Source organism: Procambarus clarkii, chromosome 63 (genome assembly GCF_040958095.1).
Source record: "Procambarus clarkii isolate CNS0578487 chromosome 63, FALCON_Pclarkii_2.0, whole genome shotgun sequence".
In the NCBI taxonomy this organism is placed as follows: domain Eukaryota; kingdom Metazoa; phylum Arthropoda; class Malacostraca; order Decapoda; family Cambaridae; genus Procambarus; species Procambarus clarkii.
The window spans coordinates 14,872,285-14,883,949 of NC_091212.1; positions in this window are offsets into that span (position 1 = coordinate 14,872,285).

The window sequence follows — 11,665 nt, forward strand, 5'->3', positions numbered from 1 at the left end:
GCTCCCCTTAAATAGTTATAAAAGTTTAGGTCTTATTGTGTGTGTGTTTGCTGTTGCTGCTCTCAGCAATTCATCTATTCATGCCTTGGTGTTTTCATCGTATTCCTGTCTACGTTTTATATTGTTTGCTGATGGGTTGTAAATTACCGGGACCTCTGTCCTTTTACCATCTGTTGTCAGAGTCCCAGTGATGGAGCCTGTCCATCCATTTGCACAGGTTCCATCACTGTGCAAATAGATGCACATTTGCACAGTGATGAAACACAAAATAAATCACATTTCATTTTTGTAATTCCTCGAACTTCCACTTTTGTTTTACTAATTGTGCAAGTTCCCTTTTCTTGCTTTTGTTTCCTTCTTTTATTACCTGGTACACCCACTGGAAATATTGCATCATAGATCATTTAATTTTTGTTCTAATAAAGCATTTAAATCCGTTTCTGTTTCACTAACTCTTGCTTTTATTTCCTCTGCTTTGTGTGTTACTCCATCAGCGTTTGTGTACCACATCTTAACACTCCTCTTGGACACACACACTGTCTCCAGAATTCTCCGAGCGTTCCTGTCTGTTCGTCACTATTAGTGTAGATTATATGTGAGAGACGGGTGCAGGATTAGCTGTGATGAAGTAGGCTTGTGGGAGCAAGAGACAGAGATGAGCTGGGGACCAGGAGGCAGAGCTCAACTGAGAGGCAGATGTGTGTGTATTTACTATTTGTATTTACTTTTTGTGCCGGCAGAATCGAGATATTAGCTCTTGGACCCCGCCTGTCTATCCAATATATTATGTCTATTACATATATTTTTCTCTAACACACGCGCACACACACACACTTCCCCAGGAAGTAGCTCGTAAAAATGTTCTTACTCTCAGGAACCTTTTTGTTGCTAGGTGAACAGAGGGATTAGAATGAAAAATTTTGTCCATTTGTTTCTACCTCGGCTTGGAATCGAACCCGGGTTTTTAGGATTACGACCCCCGAGCGCTGTCCACTCAGCTGCGACGCCCTGTGTGTGTATTCACCTAGTTGTGCTTGCGGGAGTTGAACTCTGCTCTTTTGGCCCGCCTCTCAACTGTCAATCAATCAACTGTTACTAACACATTTTTTCCACACACACACACACACACACACACACACACACACACACACACACACACACACACACACACACACACACACACACACACACACACACACACACACACACACACACACACACACACACACACACACACACACACACACACCAGGAAGCAGCCCGTAACAGCTATCTATCTCCCAGGTACCTATTTACTGCTAGATAACAGGGACATTAGGACGAAAGAAACTCTGCCCATTTTGTCTCTGCCATCACCGGGGATCGAACCCGGATCCAGGGATTACGAGTCCAGAGCGCTGTCCAAAGAGAGAGAGAGAGAGTGAGAGAGAGAGAGAGAGAGAGAGAGAGAGAGAGAGAGAGAGAGAGAGAGAGAGAGAGAGAGAGAGAGAGAGAGAGAGAGAGAGAGAGAGAGAGAGAGAGAGAGAGAGAGACGGAACTGTTTTACTCTGGGAAAAAGGTGGGGCTTGATAAACTTTAGCAGCTGTGGGAGGATAGAGCATTTTATGCGAGTACGGGCAAACTCTGAATAGCAGGAACTTTCTGTTAATTATCCCCAGATCAATGAATGATGATGTATATTACTGTCAGTTATTTTTTAAGTTTGTCTTGTTAATATTTAGCTGTGTAGCCGACGTGAAGTGCCGTGAGGTTTCCATTTTCGATACTGCTGACCACGACCACCCTATGTTCGTCCCATACCTCAGACCATTCCCATTTGGCTTCCAACTTTGGACAAAGAGACAGACATTCTGCTAACAAATACGGAAGTCGGCAAAGTGTTTATCTATGTCTTGGAAGACGGAAATTGCCTTGTTTCCTGTGTGGAGTGAAGTGGTAAGGCGGAGCAGACGTGAGAACTCACATTCCTCACGGGGTTCGAGTCCCCCCTTGAAAGATAATTCTGAAATTGGTGCAGTGGGTAAAGATTGGTCGTTGTGGAACTGGTTCGCCCGACCTGTTTGCCCGTCCACTTAACGGGGTCGTTGTTCACTATGTCAACTGTTGTATTCCACTATGTCAACTGTTGTATTCCACTTATGTCAACTGTTGTATTCCACTATGTCTACTGTTGTATTCCACTATGTCAACTGTTGTATTCCACTTATGTCAACTGTTGTATTCCACTATGTCTACTGTTGTATTCCACTATGTCAACTGTTGTATTCCACTATGTCAACTGTTGTATTCCACTATGTCAACTGTTGTATTCCACTATGTCAACTGTTGTATTCCACTTATGTCAACTGTTGTATTCCACTATGTCAACTGTTGTATTCCACTATGTCAACTGTTGTATTCCACTATGTCAACTGTTGTATTCCACTTATGTCAACTGTTGTATTCCACTTATGTCAACTGTTGTATTCCACTATGTCAACTGTTGTATTCCACTTATGTCAACTGTTGTATTCCACTATGTCTACTGTTGTATTCCACTATGTCAACTGTTGTATTCCACTATGTCTACTGTTGTATTCCACTATGTCAACTGTTGTATTCCACTTATGTCAACTGTTGTATTCCACTATGTCAACTGTTGTATTCCACTTATGTCAACTGTTGTATTCCACAATGTATTCCACTAAAAATACAATATTAACTGTTAAATTATACAAAATTAACTGTTATTTTTCACAACGTTAGCTGATATAATTAACTTCGTTACACCGATGTATTCTAGAGCGAAACCAGTTGTATTCCACAGCTGTAGCTGTTGTATAAAGTGCCATAAGTTGGGCTACATTCGTCTTGCATTTTATTGTAGTGTTTTACGAATCAACTAATCCACTAAAAATGCGATGCATTAGTCAAAGTTATTAGTAATTAGTTAATTAGTAATTAGTGAATTATAGTAAATAAACGACCCCGATAGGCTAATTGGGTAGTTTGGGTTGGTACGCTCCTCGTTAGGCCAGACAATTGCATTTTTTACGTTTCTTTTTAGGCATACATCTAATTTTTTTTTACAGATTTGTAAATTGGGAGAATGGGGCTGATGTATTAATATACTTCAGCATATGCTACATCCCATTGTTCTTTGTTGTATTTAAATACATTTGTTTGGTGGTGAAATACAGCGTATGGATGTTTACACGGAATGTATTACACTGTATTATACTATATTTGTGCTGTATTCTATTGTATATTGATGATTGGTGCAACGCTGTATAATATGTGAATGACTGGCACTGCAATGCATGACACTCCATTATGTAGACTTGTAGTGCATTCCACTGCATTGTGTCCCCCATGAAGTGCATTATTTTACAGTGCCTTGAGGAGCATTCCACTGCATTGTGTACCCATGAACTGCATTATTTTGCATTGCCTTGAAGTGCATTACACTGCATTGTGTACCATATGAAGTGCATTATTTTGCATTGCATTGAAGTGCATTCCACTGCATTGTGTACCCATGAAGTGCATTATTTTACATTGCCTTGAAGTGCATTCCACTGCATTGAGTACCCATGAAGTGCATTATTTTGCATTGCCTTGAAGTGCATTCCACTGCATTGTGTACCCATGAAGTGCATTATTGTGTATTGCCTTGAAGTGCATTCCACTGCATTGTGTACCCATGAAGTGCATTATTTTGCATTGCCTTGAAGTGCATTCCACTGCATTGTGTACCCATGAAGTGCACTATTTTGCATTGCCTTGAAGTGCATTCCACTGCATTGTGAACCCATGAAGTGCATTATTTTGTATTGCCTTGAAGTGCATTCCACTGCATTGTGTACCCATGAAGTGCATTATTTTGCATTGCCTTGAAGTGCATTCCACTGCATTGTGTACCCATGAAGTGCACTATTTTGCATTGCCTTGAAGAGCATGCCACTGCATTGTATACCCTTGTAATGCATGCCACAGCATTGTGTACCCTAGTTGTGCATTCCACATTATTGTGTTGCCTTGTAATGCATCCCACTATGCCTTGTTATCCATTCCTCTGCATTGCTTTGGGTGTTGTGCTTGAAACTCCTTTTTCTCCAAATATACCACTCCACTTTGTAGCCTTGTAATGCATTCTATTGCATTCTGTTGCCATGTAGCGCATTCCTCTGCATTGTGTTTCGTTGTAGTGCTTCCAAATGCGTGTGTGTAGCCGTGTAGTTCGCTCCATTGCATTGGTTTTCTTGTAGTGCACTAAACTATTTAAGACACGGACCTCAGCGTACAAATTTCGGTTATGAAAGGAAAACCATCACAATATTGACGGTTCCTGGGACGAATGAGGTTAGGTTAGGTAGATTAGGTTAGGTTAGGTAGATTACGTTAGGTTAGGTAGATTAGGTTAGGTAGATTAGGTTTGGTTAGTTTAGGTTAGGTTAGGTAGATTAGGTTAGGCTAGGTTAGGTTAGGTTAGGTAGATTAGGTTAGGTTAGGTAGATTAGGTTAGGTTAGGTAGATTAGATTAGGTTAGGTTAGGTAGATTAGATTAGATTAGGTTAGGTTAGGTTAGGTTAGGTTAGGTAGATTAGATTAGATTAGGTTAGGTTAAGTTAGGTTAGGTTAGGTAGATTAGATTAGGTTAGGTTAGGTTAGGTTAGGTAGATTAGATTAGATTAGATTAGGTTAGGTTAGGTAAGGTCGAAAGCCTAGATTGTGATGCTTTTGGTTAGGCTAATCCATTCGATTGTTTACAAAGGGGACATCTTGTGAATGTGTTACTGAAACATGCAATACTTCTGTGGTTGTTGATGGTGATACAACACGTGTATGTCTGGGTAATGTATTGTATTGTATGTGTGTGTATTCATCTATTTACGCCTGCAGGATCGAGCTCTAGCTCTCGGACCCCGCTTTTCTTGCCGATGGTTGTGTAATGCAATGACTTTTGATCTATTTCTCTGTCATAGCTGTTTTTAAGGTTATGAATGAGTTAGCCTCTACACCCTGTTCCTTTAGGTCATTTCATTTACTCACTACCATTACGTTAAATGAAATATTCTAACATACCAACCCCATTTACTCACCCCCCCCCCTTTCAACCCATTATTTTCAAGCAAGGTCACTTCCCTCATGACAACTCAGTCAACACAATGCATCAAATTAATGACATGCAAATAAAAAAAAATTGCAAATTCCACCAACCAATGCAAAATAATAATGGAATTCAAACAAATGCAACATTGCAGATATGGAATCATTGTCAGATTCTGAACTACCTTCGGGTTCTGAACCGTCAACAGTTTCAGAACATGTCGGAGGATACGCAGACGTGGCTCCCTGTCCCCCACGACACAAGGAATTATGAATTATTATACACTGAACCATCTATATACACTGAGCCATCTATATACACTGAGCCATCTATATACACTGAGCCATCTATATACACTGAACTATTTATCTCAAGATCTATGGTACTATGGTCCCTTACCCTTCTTGTAAGTACTATCAAAATAGGAGGATGAGCTATGTATGTATAGGAGAAACCTGTCCCCACTACCTGACATTGTACCAAGAGATTGTACCGAGAGATTGTACCGAGAGATTGTACCGAGAGATTGTACCGAGAGATTGTACCGAGAGATTGTACCGAGAGATTATACCGAGAGATTGTACCGAGAAATTGTACCGAGAGATTGTACCGAGAGATTGTACCAAGACAGTCCATTTTGCTGGTGCGCAGAGCGTCAATGCCAGTGAAATAAGTTCCAGTTATACAGAAGAAATAAGTTCCAATTAGAACAAATAAGTTCCAATTCCACAGACCTCTGGTGGAGTTGAATCAATCAATGCATCACTCACTGATTCACCCCCTCGAGTGATATATCAGTGGGTGGGACGGATTTACAGTGTATGAATGTTATTTACACAATGTAAATTTACACCATGTACATATTATTCCTGTTACCACATAATATATTCATAGTTTGGTTAGGTTCCGGCTGGTATCGAGATCTGAGTCTCCAAATACATAATATATTCATAGTTTGGTTAGGTTCCGGCTGGTATCGAGATCTGAGTCTCCAAATACATAATATATTCATAGTTTGGTTAGGTTCCGGCTGGTATCGAGGTCTGAGTCTCCAAATATATAAAGTTGTCAGGGCAGATTTATATATGAATTGTTTCGTGTTGCTGATGAGTAGTATTGATATAATATTTTTTTTTCTGTAAATGCTATTATTGATGTTCTATTAACACAACTGTATTCACCTAGTTGTACTCACTTAGTTGTGTTTGCGGGGGTTGAGCTCTGGCTCTTTGGTCTCGCCTCTCAACTGTCAATCAACTGGTATACAGATTCCTGAGCCTATTGGGCTCTATCATATCTACATTTGAAACTGTGTATGGAGTCTGCCTCCACTAAGATTAAGACTGTGCTCTTAATCTTGTGTTAAAGGCATATATATATACACTGAGAGGTGTACCTCGCTTCTCGGTGTATATGTATACTGAGTATACATTACTCTGGAGCTAACCTATACTTGCTGTTGGTCTGCAAGTATTAATAGTGGCCTTAAGAACCTTTCCAGAGGTAGATGTAGACCTTAAAACCCAACACTAAAGCAAAATCTTTTCCAAGGAATATACACCAAAATGTGTATGTCACTTAAAGTTGTATAGACATTTGGGAGTTTAGTTTTACCCTGGAATGTATTCAAGACCTAAATATACATTTACTGGCTGGTCAGTCAGATATTGTGACTCCCTTAAAACCTCTCCCGTGGATAATGGACTTTTAAACACAACATCAAAGAAAAAAACTAGTCATTTTTGCAGTCAGGTATGTGTGTGTTCAGATATTTGAGTGAGGAATTGCAATTTACAGCTGAAATTCCAGTGTTCCTAGTCCTGATTTATGCATATTGGCATCTATAATTTATACATTCTGCTCAATATGATAGCTTTTGCGTGGATCACCATTTCATTCTTGGTGGTATATGTTGGCTGCTAGTTACATCTTGGCTTAACGTGTTTATGACGTATTAGAACGTTGTTACAACTTGCTATATTGGTTGTTATAACTGGTTAGGTGGTGTTAAATCTTGTTCGAACGTTATACCAACGTCGTAGTTTCGGTGTGTGTTTGGCGGGAGGAGACTATGGAGTTTGTCAGGCTTGATCTACTCTCTACTTCTAAATCCACCCTGACAATTCACAATAACGTGGCTGAAGTATGTTGACCAGACCACACACTAGAAATTGAAGGGACGACGACGTTTCGGTCCGTCCTGGACCATTCTCAAGTCGATTGAGAACGTCGTCGTCCCTTCAATTTCTAGTGTGTGGTCTGGTCAACCACCCTGACAATTTGTTACAAAGTTTATCCTCTCTAAGTTCTCCATTATCCTCAACCAGATTACTCTCTCTAGCACTTTCCGTGGAATACTTGTCATTGATCTTAGTAGATTATTTCCTCCTGTCTGCCCCCCTTGCTTCCAGTACCGTCCGCCTCTGGACTTCACTCAGAAGGTCCGTCAGCTTGCTGTAGTGTCCACGTCAGAGGCTTCTCTGTGTGTTCCTTGGTCTGTCCAGTTCCTGTTGCTCCATTATGGACTCAAGCATGGTAATGCTGTAGTTGCAATCTCCTGGGGGCGTCTGGTGTTCCATCTTGTTAACATTCTCTCTCTCTCTCTCTCTCTCTCTCTCTCTCTCTCTCTCTCTCTCTCTCTCTCTCTCTCTCTCTCTCTCTCTCTCTCTCTCTCTCTCTCTCTCTCTCTCTCTCTCTCTCTCTCTCTCTCTCTCTCTCTCTCTCTCTCTCTCTCTCTCTCTCTCTCTCTCTCTCTCTCTCTCTCTCTCTCTCTCTCTCTCTCTCTGTTTATTTCTTTCTGTTTCTGGCTTTGTCTCTCCCTCTGTGACCCTGTCTTTTTCACTTGTGTTAGGTGTACTAATGGGTTATCTTGAGGTTATCTTGAGATGATTTCGGGGCTTTAGTGTCCCCGCGGCCCGGTCCTCGACCAGGCCTCCACCCCCAGGAAGCAGCCCGTGACAGCTGACTAACACCCAGGTACCTATTTTACTGCTAGGTAACAGGGGCATAGGGTGAATGAAACTCTGCCCATTTTTTCTCGCCGGCGCCTGGGATCGAACCCAGGACCACAGGATCACAAGTCCAGCGTGCTGTCCGCTCACCCGACCGGCTCCCGGGGATGGGTGGGGATGGATAGGAATGGTTGGATAGAAGGATGGTGTGGATCTGTGTGCATGCAAAGTGAAGGAGGAGTGAACTGAGGCACCCCACCACATCTCCCCACACCTCCTACCACACACACCACATTCAGAGACGTTAGAAAGAATTTTTTCGGTGTCAGAGTAGTTAATAAATGGAATGCACTAGGAAGTGATGTGGTGGAGGCTGACTCCATACACAGTTTCAAATGTAGATATGATAGAGCCCAGTAGGCTCAGGAATCTGTACACCTGTTGATTGACAGTTGAGAGGCGGGACCAAAGAGCCAGAGCTCAACCCCCGAAAGCATAGGTGAGTACTCCACCTGCTGCCACTCCCCCTATCAGGAACTGACCGCCGGCAATCACCCCCTCTGGCACTGTTTGCTTCACTACCCTCTTATCTGCTGGTGGACCTCGATTTGATAACGTCATCAACAGACATTGCATGCTATTGCAGGCAAAGTATGATAGAATTTTTAGCTTAATTTTGTGGATATCAGTGCATAATGAGTTAGATCAGATTATATCTTGAGGTTATCTTAACATGATTTCGGGGCTTAGCGTCCCCGCGGCCCGATCCTCGACCAGGCTTCCTTTTTAAGATCAAAAGTAAGTAAGAGTAAGAACAAAATAATATTAATTCAGAGTCCAGCACGTTTTATATTGCGTGATTCGTCATAGGGGGTCGCCATGGCATGGTATCAAGAGAAATTCGTTACAATGATGCAAAACGCAACCCCCACCATGTTGGGCACATACCCACTATCAATTACTGTTAACAATTGGGTGAGGCTAGCGTCTGCCTCATAACCTCATTCAGACAGAAATTCCAATTTATGAGATGTAGATTGAGTGAGAGATGAGACTGTCCTCTCATTTCTGTCTGTCTGTCTGTCATAATTGTATTGTGAATGTCATAGGGCGTGGAGGTCGAGCCTCATGCCCCTCGTAAAAGGGGAATGGTTTCTATTGCCATAACCAACGACTTTTATGAAGTCCAAAAAGTGTTTTTCGTTTCCATAGAGTTTATCTATTGATTTTTTCAGGTGTTCATCGCACACAACATTGTTTCAACGTTTCATCAAACTAACAATAGTAAAATAACATTGTGGTTATGTTGTATGTATAGTGCATGCAGAGAGGGAGAGACAGAGACAGACAGACAGATAGACAGACAGACAGACAGACAGACAGACAGACAGACAGACAGACAGACAGACAGACAGACAGACAGACAGACAGACAGACAGACAGACAGACAGACAGAGAGGCTCAAGGAAATTCAGTGGAGGTTTCGGAAAGTTTGAGAATTTTTCAAAGGAAGAAGAAGTCTGCAGAATTATTTACTTGTTTGCTGAGTGAATGTGTGACAGGGGACGCTTCAGAGAGCCCGAGTGAGTGTGGAAGAGTGGAAGAGAGTGGAAGAGGAGAATGGAAGAGGAGAGTGGTGGAAGTAGACTAATGGAGAAGATTAAAATCCAGATTAAGAAATGATAAAATTCCACATGTGGAAAAATACAACAATTTGACGCTTAATATATATATATATATATATATATATATATATATATATATATATATATATATATATATATATATATATATATATATATATATATATATATATATATATATATATATATGTCGTACCTAGTAGCCAGAACTCACTTCTCAGCCTACTATGCAAGGCCCGATTTGCCTAATAAGCCTAGTTTTCATGAATTAATGTTTTTTCGACAACCTAACCTACCTAACCTAACCTAACCTAACGTTTTTGGCTACCTAACCTAACCTAACCTATAAAGATAGGTTAGGTTAGGTAGGGTTGGTTAGGTTCGGTCATATATCAACGTTAACTTTAACTCCAATAAAAAAAAATTGATCTCATACATAATGAAATGGGTAGCTTTATCATTTCATAAGAAAAAAATTAGAGAAAATATAATAAATCAGGAAAACTTGGCTTATTAGGCAAATTGGGCCTTGCATAGTAGGCTGAAAAGTGAGTTCTGGCTACTAGGTACGACATATATATATATATATATATATATATATATATATATATATATATATATATATATATATATATATATAATATATATATAACAACCCAAAAGAACGATGTATATATATATTGAGGCCAAAGTATAGTAGAAATCGACGTACGTTACATAGACGAGGCCTTAACCACCACCCTTACGTCTATCAATGTATGGAAGATTACTAATACAACAACATTAACTTGTTGACCAACCACCAAGAATACATTAGTCCTGGATAAAGTCCAGGACAATGATGTCATACTCTCATTATACACCGAGAGGCATGTATATCCCCTTCTTAGCATATTAACATACTTGTTAGTATATTAGTATACTTCTTAGTATATACAACAATTTTTTTTAGAAACATATTCGTGAATATAATTCAAACTACATCGATTCTAGATGTTTATACCAAGCCATTCAAAAGAAAATATATAATGCTGTGAATCCAAATGAACAATTCAAAATCGAGTAATAAAATATCTAAAATATAAAGTTTTTGTAACTAATATTCACAAAAAAAACAATTAACACAAAATGAATTAACAGAAAAATAAAAAAATAAAAATCTAAGAACAAAAACATTTAATTGAAATTAAGTTGTAAGAAAAATAGCATTGACAAAACTTTTTGTTTAAAAAAAGATACTTAAGATTTTTTATATATAAGGGCATCATAATTCTTATATTACAGGGTTGACTATTATAAATATACTTGTAATTATATACAAGTGTTATTGTAATTTGATTATGGACACGAAGATTGTAACGTTGTATGAAGTTATTAACTGTCAGTAATTCTTGTTCCTAATGTAATAGATCTTTATTGTTAGGACGGAACCAATCTGGAAAGAAATATTTGAAAAATACTGAAAATCGTTCGACCTTTTAGGCACACCGGACCTAGCATGCTAGGCTAAAATGACACTTCATATATGTATATATATATATATATATATATATATATATATATATATATATATATATATATATATATATATATATATATATATATATATATATATATATATATATATATATATCGTCAGCTTGAGTGCCTCTTGTTATCTCCTGCTATCTTGTAATATAAAATTCGTGCCCTGAGAGAGCGTCTTTTGTCCGTCCACTGAATTAGATATCTGTCTCACTAGCCTGTCTGATAACACCTTCCTGGAGCTCTTACTCCTGTGGTAGCATCTCTGTTGACGGCGCTTGAGAGAGACAGACGGGCAGACAGAGACAGGCTATTTCCTAATATTCTTGATTATTCAGACACTGTCTCAGGTGGGTCTTGAGAAAGCGTACCCGAGGAAGAATGCGAAATATCGAGGATATGAGAATGAGAAAGATGAGGTTTAATGGCGCAGAAGGAGGAGGAGAATAACATGGAGG